The following is a 17,693-nucleotide window of genomic DNA, read 5'->3' as shown; positions in this document are numbered from 1 at the left end:
GGTATGGAAGACTATTTTCTACCCTTGCAAATCCAGTCTGTTAAGGCAAAGTGTTAACATTTCATCATTTCCACTTTAGTCATTAGCAGGTGTAAGTTGGTAAATAGCCTTTCTTCAAAAGCAACACATTTCAGTAAACGTATTGCCCCACCCCCCATATATGGATACCAAAACTTAATCAACATCAGTTCCTACTGCTATTGAATGAGAACAAGTCCCCAAGGAGAGGTGAGCAGCTAGCTGCGTATTCTGATGCCAGAGTGGAACATGGATACAAACAAGCATTTCTAAGTGTGAGGGAGTCTTTCCTTAAGTGCCTGAATTTTTCCAGGCCTTGTAAAGTGAGGTTTACTAAGAGCAAAATGATAACAGAGCAACTGGAGGCCACCTTAAAGCAGCGCAGCCGTTCTTAACTGCTAAACATGGCTCAGAGAAAATTCAGCTCCATAAACTCTCACCCAGTCCACTGAAGACTCGGCTCAAAAGAAGGGGGTTCCTTAAAATTCAGAGACTATGAAATGCAAAGGGCAGAGAAAGCCCACCACTCCCACACTGCCCTGGGCAGGCTGGAGAGAGGAGGGTCTGCTGCCACACAGTGCCCCAATGCACTCGCCAACTGCACAAGCGATTGACAGGCAGTGTTTCTCCCAAGAGTAGGCGGTGTAAGGCCCAGAAATGGGGCAGAAGCAGAGAGCGGAGCCTAAGCCAATTCAACAGACAGATAGGGGCCTGATCCAGGTGTCTCTGCTGAACTAGCCCAAAGCTGGTTCACCAATTTTTTTAAAAAAATACCCCCCCACACACTTTTTATCCTGGTCAAGCATTGGGGTTTGGGGTACAGTGGTAGCTCTGTGCTCTGTTCAGCCCCACTGCTTCCCAGCAAGGAAACTGCAATGATCCCTTCCTGAGCAGTTGCAATGGGAGTAAGGCACCTTTGGCCATTAAGATGTTGCTCGACTACTACTTCCATCATCCCTGCTCACGCTGGATGGGGCTGGTGGGAGTTGGACTCCAATATCTGGATGACCGCAGGTTCCACACCCTGATGTAAGACATTAGGAACATGGGAACCTTCCTTATTCCAGATCAGACTATTGGTCCATCGATCCCAGTAGCTCTGCTGATTACTGAAGTTCTGGAAGGCCGTCATCTGCTGCCTTAAGGGAGGATCCAAGGGACAGAAGCTGGGGCATTTGCACATGCTCTATGATAGTTATCCCCCACCCCTGTGGCAGCAATTCAATGAAAAGAGAATGCATTGAATTGTTGCACAAAGTCAGTAAATCGCTTCAAATGTTAACTGTGCAAACCCCCACAATATTAACTTCTCCAATATTGCCACTGCAAATTGGAACACAATTTCTAACTACAGGATCACTCTTCTGCCCTACAGTGCAACCTGCAGTGGGGAACCAAGAACTGACTTCTAGATATTTCAATCTTATAATTTTACTTCAAATCCCTCACTTGTGGTACCAATTATAGCCTCTCTAACATCTGTTTTAACAAATGCTTTCAAGATCAACACTTCCTCTCTCTTGTACAGATGTTCTTTATCTTCAAGCTTAATCCCTTTTCATCCCAGAGGCACTGTTTTGAGCTACTGAAGAGCACTATCTTAATCTAGAAGTATCTGTTGTCCACACAACTCAACATTAGTGTAAGAATAAGACCATTTACAAGATGCAAAGTCAGAGGGGGGAACATGACTCAAAGGACATTTGCTGTAATTACGGATGCTCAGCAACATGCTATTTCAAGACAGTAGTTGAGGTGGTTCTGCACATAAGAAAAAGATTCCCAATATGTGAAAAATAAGTGATGTCAGACTAACCTGATCTCGTTTTTTGACAGAATTACAAGCCTGGTAGATGAAGGGAACGCAGTGGATGTAGCCTACCTTGATTTCAGCAAGGCATTCGACAAGGTGCCCCATGATATTCTTGTAAAGAAGCTGGTAAAATGCGGTATTGACTCTGCTACCACTCAGTGGATTTGTAACTGGCTGACTGACCGAACCCAAAGGGTGCTCATCAATGGTTCCTCTTCATCCTGGAGTGACTAGTGGGGTGCCACAGGGTTCTGTCTTGGACCCGGTCTTATTCAACATCTTTATCAACGACTTGGATGATGGACTCAAGGACATCCTGATCAAATTTGCAGATGACACCAAACTGGGAGGGGTGGCTAACACCCCAGAGGACAGGATCACACTTCAAAATGACCTTGACAGATTAGAGAACTGGGCCAAAACAAACAAGATGAACTTTAACAGGGAGAAATGTAAAGTATTGCACTTGGGGGAAAAAAATGAGAGGCACAAATACAAGATGGGTGACACCTGGCTTGAGAGCAGTACATGTGAAAAGGATCTAGGAGTCTTGGTTGACCACAAACTTGACATGAGCCAACAGTGTGACGCGGCAGCTAAAAAAGCCAATGCAATTCTGGGCTGCATCAATAGGAGTATAGCATCTAGATCAAGGGAAGTAATAGTGCCACTGTATTCTGCTCTGGTCAGACCTCACCTGGAGTACTGTGTCCAGTTCTGGGCACCACAATTCAAGAAGGACACTGACAAACTGGAACGTGTCCAGAGGAGGGCAACCAAAATGGTCAAAGGCCTGGAAACGATGCCTTATGAGGAACGGCTAAGGGAGCTGGGCATGTTTAGCCTGGAGAAGAGGAGGTTAAGGGGTGATATGATAGCCATGTTCAACTATATAAAAGGATGTCACATAGAGGAGGGAGAAAGGTTGTTTTCTGCTGCTCCAGAGAAGCGGACACGGAGCAATGGATCCAAACTACAAGAAAGAAGATTCCACCTAAACATTAGGAAGAACTTCCTGACAGTAAGAGCTGTTTGACAGTGGAATTTGCTGCCAAGGAGTGTGGTGGAGTCTCCTACTTTGGAGGTCTTTAAGCAGAGGCTTGACAACCATATGTCAGGAGTGCTCTGATGGTGTTTCCTGCTTGGCAGGGGGTTGGACTCGATGGCCCTTGTGGTCTCTTCCAACTCTATGATTCTATGATTCAATATAAGATGACAACTTGTCACGTGACTTTTTATGCAGGGAACCGCTTTCTATCAAGATCATTAAGCACAGTCATACTTCGGGTTACAGCCGCTTCAGGATGCATTTTTTCGGGTTGCAGACCTCCAAAACCCAGAAGTACAGGAATGGGTTACTTCCGGGTTTCAGCGGTCGCGCATGCGCAGATGAGCCAAATCGCAACCCGCGTGTGCACAGACGCGAACGTGCATCCCGCATGGATCACGTTTGCAACCCGAGCATCCACTGTACACTGTGTTGTTCTATACAAACTGAGGGCAAAACTACCTCACATCCTCCTGCAATGAAGCTGGAATCATCTGGAGGAATTTAGGACTCAATTCTTGCATCAGTTAATGATGATGGATTTGTCAAGAACCAAGATTCATGTTTCAATAAGCAAAATGTGACATTCCCAGCCAGGTAAAAAATCCCAACATGCACACATAACAAAGATATTATAGTATTGAATATTCAGAAAGTTTCTCAACCAGGCTTCAAAGAAAGCAACCCCCGTTTCTTGCTGAAACCCCCACAAAGCAAGGGAATTGTTTGAGAGACTGAAGTCAGAACACTTGCAACATCCTACACCTTTCAAAGGCCAATTTCAAAGGACAAGTCTGCACAATTTTACAATTGCTCATCTAGATTGTGTTCCAAAGTCTATGAAGAGATACATCTTTAAATGGCACTGAAAACCAAAGAATGAAGCCACTAGTAATACGTCTGAGGGAAGGGATTTCCATTAAATGGGGTCCACCACAAAGACAGTCCTATCTTGCTCTCATTGCACTGGACAAAAAGGAGGGCCTCCCCTGCAAATCTCAGTGAACACTCTTGGGACAGAGCGCTCTCTGTGCTGTGAACCACTTATCTCTGGATAATGTCCAGCTTTAATTACATCTACTATATATGTTCAACTGATCAGTGTTAGAGACATGTACATGATTCATGTTCAGTTTTTTGCAAGTTCAGGACATTACCTGCCAATTAATGGTGCTGGTACATGAATGGTGGGATTAGGAGATCTGCAGGGGTGGGAGTCACCTCATGCTCATTACAGCCTTTTATTTAAAAAAAATCATATCAGACTGGTTGCTATTACTCAGGATCAATAATAGATAGAAGAACCTGTTTGTTTCTTCCAAAATATTAGTCCTGGTGTTCACAAGTGCTGTCTGCATGGCATGATGTTTTTTGGAAGAGAATTTCCATGCAACTTAACTCTTCTCAAATGCCAGAAGATTCCATCCAAGGGCTCATAATCCCTCCTTTAGACACCTGATTATACTCCATTTTAATCGGTTTAGGGTTTGTGCTAGCATTATTTTAATTTCATTGCTCCTGCTTTTTAAATGGAATTATTGCAGGGGAGGAAGGTTTGCATCAGTGAAGAAAGGGAAAACTAATTACATTAGTAGAGATTAAGCTCACTGTCAGATCAAATACCCATGGCTCCTTAATCAAAGGACACCAAGGGCCAGCTGGAAGATGCTCTTGCCACACTCTGACCAGATGCATTCTCTGCCCCCACCAGAATGAAGGTTTCCTAAAAATTCACTGCAATAACTCCCTGCAAATACAGTGCACACTCCCAGTGTATGTTATCACATATATGAGACACGCAGGCTTTGTAGTTCGTTAAACATAGGTAGGAAGCTGCAAATATCAGAACACCGTTGCAAGTCTTAATGCCAACAAATTTTCCATCCTCCGTAAGATTTACTACTTTTAAAATCTGTTGCAATGCAAAGAATAATGAAGATCTTCTTAGTCCTCTTTTGCAGCCCTTCATCCTGACAAAAATATTGATCTCATAGAGCTCAAGCTTAGCACTTTTTGAAGCAGTCCTCAAGTACAGGAGTATTCGTCCCACCTAACAATCCCACAATGTTGTTTATCCAGCACACAAAGAACTGCATTTCCCTCCTCACACTTCGACATTTTCTCTGTATGCTACCTTGCTTTCACTCTGAATCAGGCATACCTTGTTACGCAGGATTTTTACCTTGACTCAATAATGGCTTCTTCTGAAAGCCACAGGTAAAAGAGAAGTGTACTGAACAAGAGATCTCACACTAAACTCAGATATTTGTTGCAGGACAACCCCACCATCTATTGCCCACCTATGTAAACAACACAGGTCTCAAAACCATTGTTACACTATGCAGGTAAGCATATCACAAACGCAAACTACTGAATTGTCATGGTTCTCAAAGAACCACAAGAACTGCAGTTCTGCAAAGGAGCCTAGACAAAAAATTATCCCACCTTCTTTACAACTATAGGTCCCAGGCCAGGATTATCTGCTGGTATACATTTCTGTTGTGCACTAAGGGAGCCCTCTAGAATGGTGCTTGGAATACTGGGTAAGACCTCCCTAGATGGCAGCATCTGCAACATGGCAACCCAGCCTTTGCCAATGAGTGTTCTCCAGATGCCTCAGACTACAATTCCCATCACCCCCAGCTGGTGCGGGATTGGGACTGATGGGAGCTGTAGTCCAAAATGTCTGGACACTATGTTGGCAAAAGCCACAGCAATGCAATGTAGCTTCTGTTAGAAAAAGTGCACAGCTCAGTTTTCAAAGCAAATCAAAAGTTAAACTGGTCCTTTTTTTAAGTCAATAGAAGTGCAAGATAATTTTTAAAATGTGTTTTAAAACAAAGCTCCAGGCACTTTTAGTGAGCCAAATTGTCGTGTAATGCTCAAATGATTCCTTCAATTATGCGATTATTAAAAATGTCCAATTTTAACATGCATGCAATAAATATGCAGTTATTAAGCACCATTAGTTTCTCCCTCGCTTCTAGCCTATATCACTATGATGCAATATTAATTTCCCTGGCCTTACATTTCATTGCAGCTACTCCCTGCCTCGTGCTTGGATGCAGCCCAACTGTGACAGATGCAATAAGCATGAAGATTTAACTGGAAAAATCCAATGATGTTTGAAAAGGCAGTTCATCAGAAGACAGAGCAATCCCAACACAGTATGTATGGGGAAGCACCAATGTGGATTGCAGTTCTCCCACTCAAAGTCTACAGCCATCCATTAAAAATTTACGATTATGTAGCAAGACACAAAAACACATGCAGTCAGGTGTGTATTTGGGGATTTTTGCACTTTGATCTTTTACCTCTGCAAACACAGCCTTTGAAAAACATGAAGTAACAAAATAACATCAGCAAGTTATATATAGCAACCTTTTTTACATAAAAAGATAAGCTATATTGCCCCAATTTGTTTTGTTCCCCACCTCCAGCATACCTAGACCACCACCCTGCTTTCCTCCATGGGTCTATCAGTCAATTTATCATCACAGTTCCCTTAAGCCAGAGACTCAGGTGTCCCATGTGCCACACTCAGTCTCACCTCAGCTTTTGACCACCTTTGCACTCTGCTTGCAAGTTCTTTCTCAACCAATTTATTGTACACCCAGAGGGAGCAGACTGCTCATGAATTTGAATCCAACCCAAGTGGACACAGCAGCCCAGGAGAAATGGGAGGGGGCGGCATTGCATGGGTATTACCACATCCCAAAGTGAGCCTGCAATACCCCCCACCTCCTCTTTGGAGTTCTAGGGCTTGCACTTTAATGAACTCACTGAGCATTGTAAAATGTAAAATGTTTTTAGCCTATGTTTTTAAGCTGTGGTTTTATAAACGTTTCAGTTGTTTTAGGTTTTAATATATTTTAGATCCTGATTGTAAATGACCTTGTTTTATACACAAAAAGAAATGTTTTCAAAAAAGGGAGTAAGCAAAGCATGAAAGTCTGGCATCTACCACATGGGTGGAGAGGGAAACATACGTGGGTTGTGCGAAGGGATCATGGGGGTCAGAGATGAAGAGCACCCTCCGCGTGGGAAGGCCCTTGCAAGCAGATGAGCATATTGTTACCATACCATCTCTGAACCCATCAGAGAAAAAATAGGCACACAGGGCAAAAATGCTCTATTGTACATGCAGAGCAGCTCAACTTTATGATGACCTACTAGGCTACTCAGTTTTATTTCTATGTCTAGTCAGCTTGCAGCTGATTTCTTCATCATTTTCTTATACATTAGTACAACGATGCATATGCTTGAGAAAGGTAATTAGTTTACATTTTGTGAGTTAGAAAATCCATATAGCATTTCACAAATGGTAAGAAAAGCTTCTAAGAATTAAGAATTACTCCACTTTCAATGAAAGTCGCATCTTACAGAGGCCCATTTTCCATGCCAAGACAAACCATAGCTAACGGCTTACTGTGTATGCACAGACCTGACCACTTTGTTTCGCCCACTTCCCGCACAGAAGAAACAAGCTAGGATCCCAGCTGTAGTGTTACACCTGAGTCAGAGTGGTATAGAGTGGTATAGAGTGTTTGATTAGGGTCAGATAAAAAAAGGAGGGAGAGAACCATGTATGCATGCCGCCCCCTTTGAGGACAATTCAGAAATTACAGCTGGTGCAAACCTCGGTGGACAGATTGCTGACCAGTACAAGATGGTCTGAGCATATAAAACCAATTCTGGCATGACTGCAATGGCTACCAATTTGCTTCAGGGGTCAATTTAAAGTGCTAGTTCTGACCTCTAAAGCCTTATGCAGTCTAGGACCGCAATAACTTGAGAACCACCTCTCCCTGCACTCACCATCTGAGGTCTTTCTATGTGCGCCCTCTCAGAGGGAGGTGCAGATGGTGGCAACATGAGAATGGGCCTTTTCAGTGGTGGCTCCCCACTTTTGGAATGCTCTCCCCAGGAAGGCTTGCCTGGTGCCATCATTGGCTACGTTTAGGTGCCAGGCAAAAATGATTCTTTTTAAATGGACTTTTGACCTTTAGCTCAGGAGAGTTTTAGATATTGTGGCCTCCGTTAGTGGGTGGGATGTATTTGACTGTTATATATATCTATATATATGTATGTTTTTGTTTTTATTTGGTTTTAATTTTTGTATTACATTGTAAGTCGTTCTGAGCTTATTTCTCATTAAAAGTATGACTTACAAGTGCAATAAATAAGTATAAATAAATAATGTAATAAAAAATAGCAATCAGTAAGCAATGAACAAGTGAGATTGAGATTTCATTGGAGCAAAACAATCCACAATCCCTGCTTCAGATATAACTCTGAGGTAGAAACTGACTCTCCTGAATGCCAGCGAGGAAAAGTAAAGAAGCCGGAAGTTGTCCTTCATGGTAGGCCATTATCTATGGCTTACCATTAACATGTCAATAAGGTAAGAACAACATAAAAGCAGGCCCCGACCCTGAGGATCCTACAAGTGACATTTTGACAGAAGGAAACAGGGCATGGAGAGAAAGGCAGAACCAAAATATGCAAATAATTAAGAGTTATGTAAATTTACAATACAATCCCATGATTACTTTGTGTGAAGACAAAGAAATGCTTCTGTGTGACAGAGGCAGAACTGCTCAACATCTACCTTACCTCTGTCTTCACCCAAAAGGAGAGTAATGCCCAACCTGGTGATAGCATGATAAAGAAGGCAAGGAGAGAGCTGCATTTCAATAGGGACAACTGTAAGGTTCTACACTTAAGCAGGAAGAACCTGCTGCACAAATATAAAATGGGGAACATCTGGCTTACTAGCAGTACATGTGAAAAAGATCTAGGGGTCTTAGCAGACCACAAGTTGAACATGAGTCAACAGCGTTATGCGGCAGCAAAAATAGCTAATGCTATTCTAGGCTACATCAACAGAACGTTCCCATCAAGAGATATCATAGTACCATTCTATGGTTAGAGCACACCCAGAATATTGTGCCCCGTTCTGGGTGCCACAATTTAAGAAGGATATTGACAAGCTGAAACTTGTGCAGAGGAGGGTGACCAAGATGATCAAGGGTCTGGAAACCAAGCCTTAGGCACGGCTGAGGGAGTTGGGAATGTTTAGCCTGAAGAAGAGGAGACTGAGAACAGATATGATAGACATCTTCAAATACTGAAAGGGCTGTCATATGCAGCAAGCTTGTTTTCTCCTGCTCCAGAGGGCAGGACCCAAACCAATTGATTCAAGTTACATGAAAGGCTATTTTGACTAAACATCAGGAAGAACTTTAGGACAGTAAGAGCTGTTCAGTAGTGGAAAAGACTCCCACGAGAGGTGGTGGACTTTCCTTCCTTGGAGGTTTACAAGCAGAGGTAGATGGCCACCTGTCATGTATGATCTAGTTGAGGTTCCTTGGTGTCCCTTCCAACTCTGCAATTCTCTGATTCTATGAATTATGACCTGCTGGACTCCACTGGACTTACAGCCCCAGCATACATGGCAGGCACAGTCATCTGCCCTTCCCCCTTCTTTTTAGACATCATGTTCCACTGCATGCCACACACATTGCATGCAACTGACTAATATTTTCCCCTCCTCAAAAATAGTCAACAATCTAAAGAACAAAAGAACTGTATTCCATCCCACACAGAAGTGCTCACATTATTCTTAGTCATAAAATGTGCAATACTGAGGAAGAATTACAGTTTGCACCTCGACAGACTTCTTCTGCACAAAAGATGCCCATTCTTTGAGCAGCAGACTCAGCTGCCTAGTCCAGCCCTGCGACAGAGGTATCCCATGCCAACTGAAGGCATTTATTGCTATCTTCTAAAAACACTTCCCCCACATACAGAATATACTGCTGTATTCTTCCGTGAGGTATTTGAAGGAGACTTTTATCCGACTGCAAGCCTCTCTTCAGGATTGCCGAGCACTATGTGACAGCTTCCTCCTTTAGAAGGAATCCTATCTACAGAAGACAGCCATTATGAAACCCTCTTCAGAGTTCCTAAAATTTCTCTTTACACTTCATTTAACCCATGATTTCCCAGTATTCAGCTGTAAAAATTGCACACGCACAATTTCCCCAGACAGAAAAGCAGATTTCCTTGAGAATTCCTTTTTAACCACTGCTGCTGTGCTGCTCTCCCTCAACCATCACAGGGAGACATACCCCACCCCAAACACCTGCAGCCCCGCATAAATGGACATTCTTCTTGTTCCCCTGACCTCTCCACAGTTTGCAGCAGAGCACCAAACACCTGCCTGCAGCTTGGGGAGCGCCCTGGCTCTCCCCATGACCTAACCCTCCCCTCCCTCCTCAATTAACTGCTGCCATAAAGCAACACACCCAGGTCCCTTCCTCCATCACCAGCACCCAAGTCTCAACTACACCCTGCTGACAACCCGCCCCCCCCCAAACACAGAAACATTATCACCTGCACCTGAATGATACACCTCCCTCCCCAAACTGGAAAGCTTCCCACCACCGTTTTATCAGCTTCCTGGGCTGCCTGGACTTAGCACCTTGAGTTGTCTCTCACATGAAGAAACCTTTAGGTCCCCCATAGCTGTTCCTCCCCAGTCCCCCCACATGCCTTCCCTTCTCGCCCATCCACGCTCACCCAACCCCCAGGCCTCTCATCCTGACCCCACATCTGCAGCCCCCACAACCCACCAAACCCGACACCCTCTTTCCCTCCCCAGCTCTTTGAAATGGCATCTCACTGCGCCTTACATAAGCTGCTTCAAGAGCCCTTTCTCTCCCCCCCCCCCACTTTTGAGTCAAAAGATGGAAATTATTGGAACATGACCACTCGGACCAGCTGACAATTACAAACCTCCACTTCCCTTCTCCAATTTCAAACCTGGCATGCTCTCACCTGCAGTTACAGATTTATAAATGTATATTTTGTGTATCAGACACGCAGCATTTCTTTTAATGAGGAAGATGCAAATGTCTTTTTTTTTGGCCTCCCCCCATGAGACCCACATATGCCATACCAATCATCTGTTCTTGTTCCTTAAGCGCAAACATAAATGCATTGCTTTGTTGAATCCCTACAGGCACTTGAATCTGCAGGGAGAGAGAAAGCCAGGCACGCTTCCTCGGGAGGCAGGAGGGCAACCTGTGGGGCGGGAGGGGCGGGGGGGGGAAAGGGGAGCCCGCCGTCCTTCCGGCCTGGGTCGTCCCCCCCCGACCTCTCGGAAGGGGCGCGACGCGCGTCGCTGGGCACCCCCCCCGCCCCACCCCCGAGGGACACGCGAGCGCGCCTGCACACGGACACGCGTCCGCCTCCCCTTACCTCGCCCTCCGCCGCCGCCGCCGCCCGCGCGCCTCCTTCCTCCTCGCCCGACTCCGACTGACTGACGGACACGCGCCAAGACCGGCCGCCAGGGGGCAGGACCGGCCCACGCCCCGCCCCCGACCACGCCCCGCCGCGCCCTGCGCCGCCCCGCCCTCTCGCGTCGCCTCAGCCAACCTCATGTCCCGCCCTCGCGGAGGGGAGAGGCGAGGCAGCCAATCGCCGCCCAGCGCGGGACGGAAGGCGTCCAACCAGCGTCTCTCGCTGGGAGGGAGAAGGGCGGGGCTGGCGCGGCGCGAGAGGAAGCGAGGAGAGGCGCGGCGGGGGGGGGGAGCGAGCGCCGGGCGCGGGCACGCGCCTCCCTTGTCCGAGGCCCCGCCTCCCCGCTCGCTCCCCCCCCCGCGCTCGCACACGCAACTCCCCATTCTCACGTGTCCGAGTCAGACTCGTGTACGGTCCCCGGACGTGGCCTAGATCTCTTTCTTCCCTGAGACCTTGGAGCGAAGGGCTGGCTTAGGAATATGGTTCATAAATGAACATTTCTAAGCAGTAGATACGTTTTAATCTATTTCAAATATTGTGGGGTTGTGTTTTTTTGCAAAGACCTTTAGCGCTCTAGTCCTGCACAGCCTGTGTAGTTATTCAGCAAAGAGCAGTGCTTTTGGAAAGATGGGTTGGGGTAAAATTAAAAGAGACTCTGAGATTATTATTTTTTAAAAAAAAACATTTGGTAAAGGGGCTGGCATCGTGTACCTTGTCACTCCAAAATCCCTAAGTCTTCCTAAGCTGCCTTTGGCCGGAGAGCTGCTCCATCCCTGGGCTTGCCCTTTCTGCAGCCGGGCCCCAGGCCCCAAGAGGCTGGCGGGACTGCCTCCCTTCTAAGCCGCGAGAGGAGGACCAGTGCAGGGGGTTCAAGAAGATCAGCAGTTCATGGGCACCCTGTACACTGCAGCTGATCTGATTGCAAAGCAAAAACCTCTTCAGCCCTTGTTCAAAGCTCTCTGGTTTGGGGTTGTGAAGAACCCCCGCAGCAGTTCCATTTGGGGGCCTGTCATCTGCATGGCAACTACCTTTAATTGTGTTAATGCTGGGAGTCACTTACGAGGTCTTGGACTACAGTAGTGCCTATATAACGTTTCAAAATTAGATTTAAAATAAGCAAAATGCCCCCCAAAATTGGCTTATATTTGCTGGAGTCGTTGTCTCTTTCAGGTGGACACTGACCCTGGCCTTCGGTACCTTCCTCTCCTATGTCTAGGGAGATTGGGTTAGGGAAATCGATAGCAAGAATCATATTTACAGGAGTGTGACTTGCTGTTGCATTCAGCTTTTGACCATTAAGGGGAGCTATAGAACTGGAGTACTAATCAGGGCTGAGATCTAGCTTCTAAAAAGAGGTGGTGGTGTAGGAAAATCACATGTGATTCCTGAATATTAGCCATTTATGTACCAATGAAATGCCTATCATTGCAAGAGGGCAGCAACAGAGGATTACAAAGGATGAAAGAGGACTCTGCCCCCTCCCAGGCACCCCAGCTCACCCCACCGCCAACACGGAGGAGAGCCAGCAGCCAGCTCAATGGCTACAGCTCAGTGGCAGGGGTTGAAAGTCCCGGCCTCAATCTCTGGTGTTGTCTGGTAGATTTGGGGAAAGACTCATGGGCATAGCGGGGGGGGGGGGGCACTATCCCTATCAATAAAAAAATAAAAATACATAGCCAACTGAGGTTCTCCTCCCCCCAACAAAAGGTCTGCCCCCACTAACAAAAATCCTGGCTGCACCCAGGGAAAGACTCCTGTCTCAAACTGCAGAGGAGCTGCTGGTCCGTGTAGACAGGGGCTGTGGGTCATTAGACCCTAAGAAGAGTCCTGGAATTCCCAGCTCCCATCTGCCCCAGCCAGTGTGGCCAATGGGCAGGGCTGACAGAGCTGTAGTCCAAAGCCTCTGGAGGGAGGGCACAAAATTGGGGAAGGCTGATTTAAGGTGTGGGCACAGGACATTGGTTATCAGCAGTTACACGGGTGCAGGCACATCCTGACACTGGGAGAAAGTTTCCTTAAGGCCATTCCTCTGACCTGAGCCCTGCAGGGTCAGACCAATTTCTCCTGGCAGCAGGGGCATACCTAGGGGGTTGGCTATGTTGCCCCCTGCCAGGGGCGCAGGCCCAGGAGGGCACAAAAACCGTGCATCCGCTCTCTAGCTTGGAGTGTCTAGGGCCCGCCCACCCACCTGCGCACTCCCTGGGGGGCTGCCCTGCTGCTCTGGGTGCCTCATGCAGAGAGGGAGGGGCTCTGAAACAGCTCCTTTCCAGGGGCACAAGGGAGCCTAGGTATGCAGTGGCGTAGCGTGGGGGGTGCCAGGGGTGCCGACCGCACCGGGCGCAACATCTGGGGGGGGGCGCGAGTCCAGAGGGAAGGGACAAGTTCCTTCCTCCGCCGGGCTCCCCGCCGCCACCGCCAGCCTTGCGCCCTAGCGCGCGCGCCCCCCGCCGTCGCTGTGGCTGCGCTCCGCTCACTGCTCGCAGGAGGAGCAGCCGCTGCAGCAGCGCCGACGCCGCCACCGACGCCTGGCCGGGCACGGGCAGCCTCTGCACCCTGCCGCCGCTGCCATCCCCTCGGCCCAGGCACAGGCGGCGGCTGCTTCTGCCTCCATCCTCCTCCGGGCAAGCAGCGTTGTTTGCACGGCAGCGCCAGCGGAAACTCGCAGGTTAGGGGTTGGGGGGCGCAAATTACTTGCCTTGCCCCGGGTTAGGGGGCGCAAATTACTTGCGTTGCCCCGGGTGCTGACAACTCACGCTACGCTGCTGTAGGTATGTCTCTGCACGGCAGCAAATTCCTTTGCTAATTTTGCCCAAGATCGCTATGTGCTGTCTTCTCTCATCACCAAGGCAACTGAAAGGGGGGGCACCCAGTTCTGCATATGAGAACCCAAGTATCAAATGCTCAGAATAATAGAACATCTGTAGCATCCCAGCTACAAACTGTGTGATGCTAAATAAATACCACATTGGGGAAATTCTAGTTGAAAGCAGGCAGTCCATCCCTTCACAGGGGCTTAGTATTGCAAACAGGCTGTCAGCAATGGATTTTTTAAACAGATTTTCTGTGGAAAGGGTAAATGCAGAAGGCAGGGACATGGGCTGGCATTTTATAGAAATACAGAAAGCTGCCCTTCTGCTGAGTCCGGCCACTGGTCCATTGAGCTCAGAACTGTCTGCACTGGCTGGCAGGGGCTCTTGGGGAACAGGGATCTCTCCCTCCCTCCCTGGAGGTGCCATGGGGGGGGGGGGGGGAGCCAGGGACCTTCTGCAGGAAAGCAGGTGCTCTGCCACTGAGCTCAGCTACAAAAATGTGCAAAAATGTGCTGGCCTGAGGAGGAGCGTCCATCCCACAACATGCTTATGTGGAAGCTGCACTCAGGAGTCACGCCATGGGACTAAAGGGACGTGATGCTGCTTTGCAGTCAGCTGCTCAGCTGAAACAAATAAAAATGCCTCACTTGCTGAGTCCACCAGACATAGTAGAAAAGTGGGCCAGAGGTTTTGTCCGCCTGCAGGGCGGGTGTCATCAGGCCAGAGTTTTACGACTAGTCTTGGGCTCAGTTCAGCAGAGTGAGCAAGAACCCCCCCCCCTTGCAGTTAGCCAATAAATACATACTCCGATCTAATATGGGGGAGGGCAAAAGGCCATCGAGTCCAGGTGCTAAAATTTCACAGCCTTGTGAAATTCCCAGTCTTTTTTTTAAAATATTTTTTATTAACTGGCCAATCACATCAAATTAAATCATATCACATAAATTCCGAATTACAAAGCCGAATTTTAAATTTTGTTGGGGGGGACCCATATTTCAAGATCCGAAGGGGAATTCTGATCATCTTCTTGCTGCTGCGTTAATGTCCTGAAATTCCCAGTCCTTTGTAGGTTTAAGCAGTACTCTGGTATAGCTGGTTTATTTGATTTATTTTCTCCCTTCCTCGATATTTAACTCACATCAGTGATTTAACTCACATCAGTGATCCCAGCTTTCTTTCCTGGTCAACTTCACAGGCAAAGCACACAAACAACCTCTCTCTCTCCCGACCCAACACACTAATTTATTCCTTCCTGCTGCTGGACATCCATTCTGAAGCAGAACTCTGTGCCACTTCAGCAATCTTTGAACACCTGCCGATCTGAATACAAGATGCTCTCTTACCTGTTTCGTGTTCTTGTGCTCTGAGACCAAGATGGCGGTCAAGAGTTTTTAAAAATGCTCCTCCTTAGCCACTGCAAACATAGGCAATCCTGCCCCAGTCACAGAACCCCTGTCTCACCTTTCCGAGCAGGTGGGGCAGCCTTCTCCCCTGCCGGCTTCCGCTTCTCAAACGTCTTCTTCATGTCTGCCACTCTGAGGGCTTTTTCATCCTCTTGTTCAGTCTTCCTTTGTTCCTGCAGCCGACAACATTCCCCATTTTCTGGGGGCTTTCCTCCAGCGGTTTTGCTTCTGCCACTTTCGCTGGTTCTGTGAGAGGGGTTTTGCAGGGTCACCACCATGACTGCCGTGGCTGCCGTGGGCTTGAGGTTCTCTGCTGCTTCTGCCTCTTCCCCAGGGCTTGGCAAGCCACCTGCTTGGCTGTTTGACTCAAAGCCCAGTTCATTGCAGGCCCCAAGGTCTTCCCCACTCTTGCGGGGCTGGCTCCTCTCCCTGGGATGTCTTTCAGCCTCCCCCGAAACCAAAGCAAGGTTTGAAGCTGCCAGCAACTTTATCTCAAGGCCCTTGGCTCCCTTATCGCTCCCACGAACCACCCTTGCCGCTTCTTCTACACCAGTGAGGGTAACATGACTGCAGCCGATTGCTGCTCTCTCAGGCCAAGAGGCGCAGCTCGCCATCTGCATGTGGTCTCCACTTTGCCCATTGGGAAGAGCAGTCAGTGGTCCTCCGGTTCCCCCATGGTTTTGTAGCAGAGGGCCTTCCATCTCTCCATTTCTTGGCTCCTCTGGAGAATCCAGGGAACTCAGGAAGCCAGCCTTGGTTTCCTCGCCAGGGGAGTTCAGAACCAGCTTATTCACTTGCCGGTTCTCAGCGCTGCTCTCTGAATCTGAGCGTGTCAGATGCCTCCTCAATACCCCCTGGAAAGTGCTAGTCATATCTGCCCTCACAGCCTCCCTTCCTAAACTTTCTTGACTGCCAAAGTTATTTATTTGAGCCAGTGGCCAACTGCATGCTGTCATTTCCCTTTTCCTTTCAGATTCTGGAAAGTCAAATGGGTGGGTTTCGCCCTCTTGGGTCATGATGCTGTGCTTGCTTTCCTCTAGCCTATACCAGAGAGCCGTGGTCTTCCTGCCTTCTGCGTCTTCTGAGCGCTGCCTTTGGAGCACCTGCATAGAGGCTGGACTTTCCAGGCCCTTCCCATGCGCCTGCCTGGCCATGTGTGGTGCAGAGAGGAGGGGCTCCCCTGCCAGCTGCCCTGTGGAAGCTGCCTCACCTGTGGCTCTCTTCATCTGCAGGTGTCTTGTGGAGACATGAACTCCACAGACTCCATCCCTGGGCCTGGTCCCCTCACACACCATTTGCTCATCCGTTGCCAAAACAAAGCCATCACATTTCACCTTTGACGTTTTCCTGGTGTGGGGAGCCTCTTTCCTTTTTGTGATGCTCTTGCTGTCGAGTGAATACCCCGAGTGCTGCCACGCAGGGGCTTCCATGGCAAGCAGCACACCACCTGGATTGCCTGGGGCAATGCCTGTGCTGACAAGACCCCAACAACGTTGGTTCCCCAAATGTCATTCAGTTCAGAATCCTCCGCATCAGCTTCCCCTTGTATTTTTGGTGGGGGAGAGGGGACAGACGATGCACCCACAAGCCCACCAGTAGCTTGGAAACCTCTCTCTGTGGATCATCAGAAGCTCGATTATCCACATTAACAACATCCAGGGCGGGTCACCCCTTGGAGAGTCACAGCATGCGTTTCTCTACCAAAACAGGACACACAAATATACTAAAAGAAAATGCACAACATGGATTTTTCCCCCACCTGAGCAAAAGACACATCCAAAAGGCCAGTGGATTCCAAGCTGCAAACTTCTTTGTCGCAAGGCTGCATTACATTCTAGCAAATGCCTTTCTCCTTCCCAAGAGCAGGTTGCAAGAAGCTTTTCCAGCGATTCCCAGTGATTTGTCTTTTGGGACCAACCTCACGATGACGATTCACAGCCCTCCCTTTGCAGTCATTTATGGTAAGATGTTTAGATCTCTACACATCTGAAACTGGCCCTCTGCCCGTGGCTTTTTGGAAAGACTGAAAAGCAGAGGAGCCCACACATGGGTGCCCTTCCGGCTAGGTAGTTCTGGTTTGTTTGATTTTTAAAGATGACCTCCCTTGTCCCAATCCCCTTTTACGCAGACACTCCTTCCGTAGATGGTGTGTCACGCAGGCAGTGTAAGACTGGACCTTGCTCTGGCTTTCAGTGATCAGAAGGAGGGGGGAGAAGGCATTTTTCAGGCAAGGAGGGAGATTGAGCCTGGAACTGTGTTGCAGAGATGTGTTACTGCTAAGCAAATGGCTGTGC

At 48.0% G+C, this 17,693-nt stretch overlaps 1 protein-coding gene across 2 annotated transcripts in view; it reads right to left on the bottom strand.

Annotated features, from left to right (window-relative positions):
* CORO1C (coronin 1C) overlaps positions 1 to 17,181 on the bottom strand; it is a 92,461-nt gene extending 75,280 nt beyond the window's left edge. Inside the window, exon 1 of one of the 2 annotated variants that reach the window (XM_081168565.1) lies at positions 17,159 to 17,181. The gene's annotated coding sequence lies outside the window, so the exon portion shown is untranslated. Of the gene's footprint in view, positions 1 to 11,144; positions 11,262 to 17,158 lie in introns of those variants that run through there. The other variant, XM_081168564.1, reaches the window with a different exon arrangement.
* Positions 17,182 to 17,693: the final 512 nt, after the last annotated feature.

This window comes from Podarcis bocagei (genome assembly GCF_964188305.1).
Source record: "Podarcis bocagei genome assembly, chromosome: 13".
NCBI classification, from domain to species: Eukaryota; Metazoa; Chordata; class Lepidosauria; order Squamata; family Lacertidae; genus Podarcis; species Podarcis bocagei.
The sequence above is the reverse complement of the archived record's forward strand: the minus strand, read 5'-3'. Positions and strand labels throughout refer to the sequence as shown.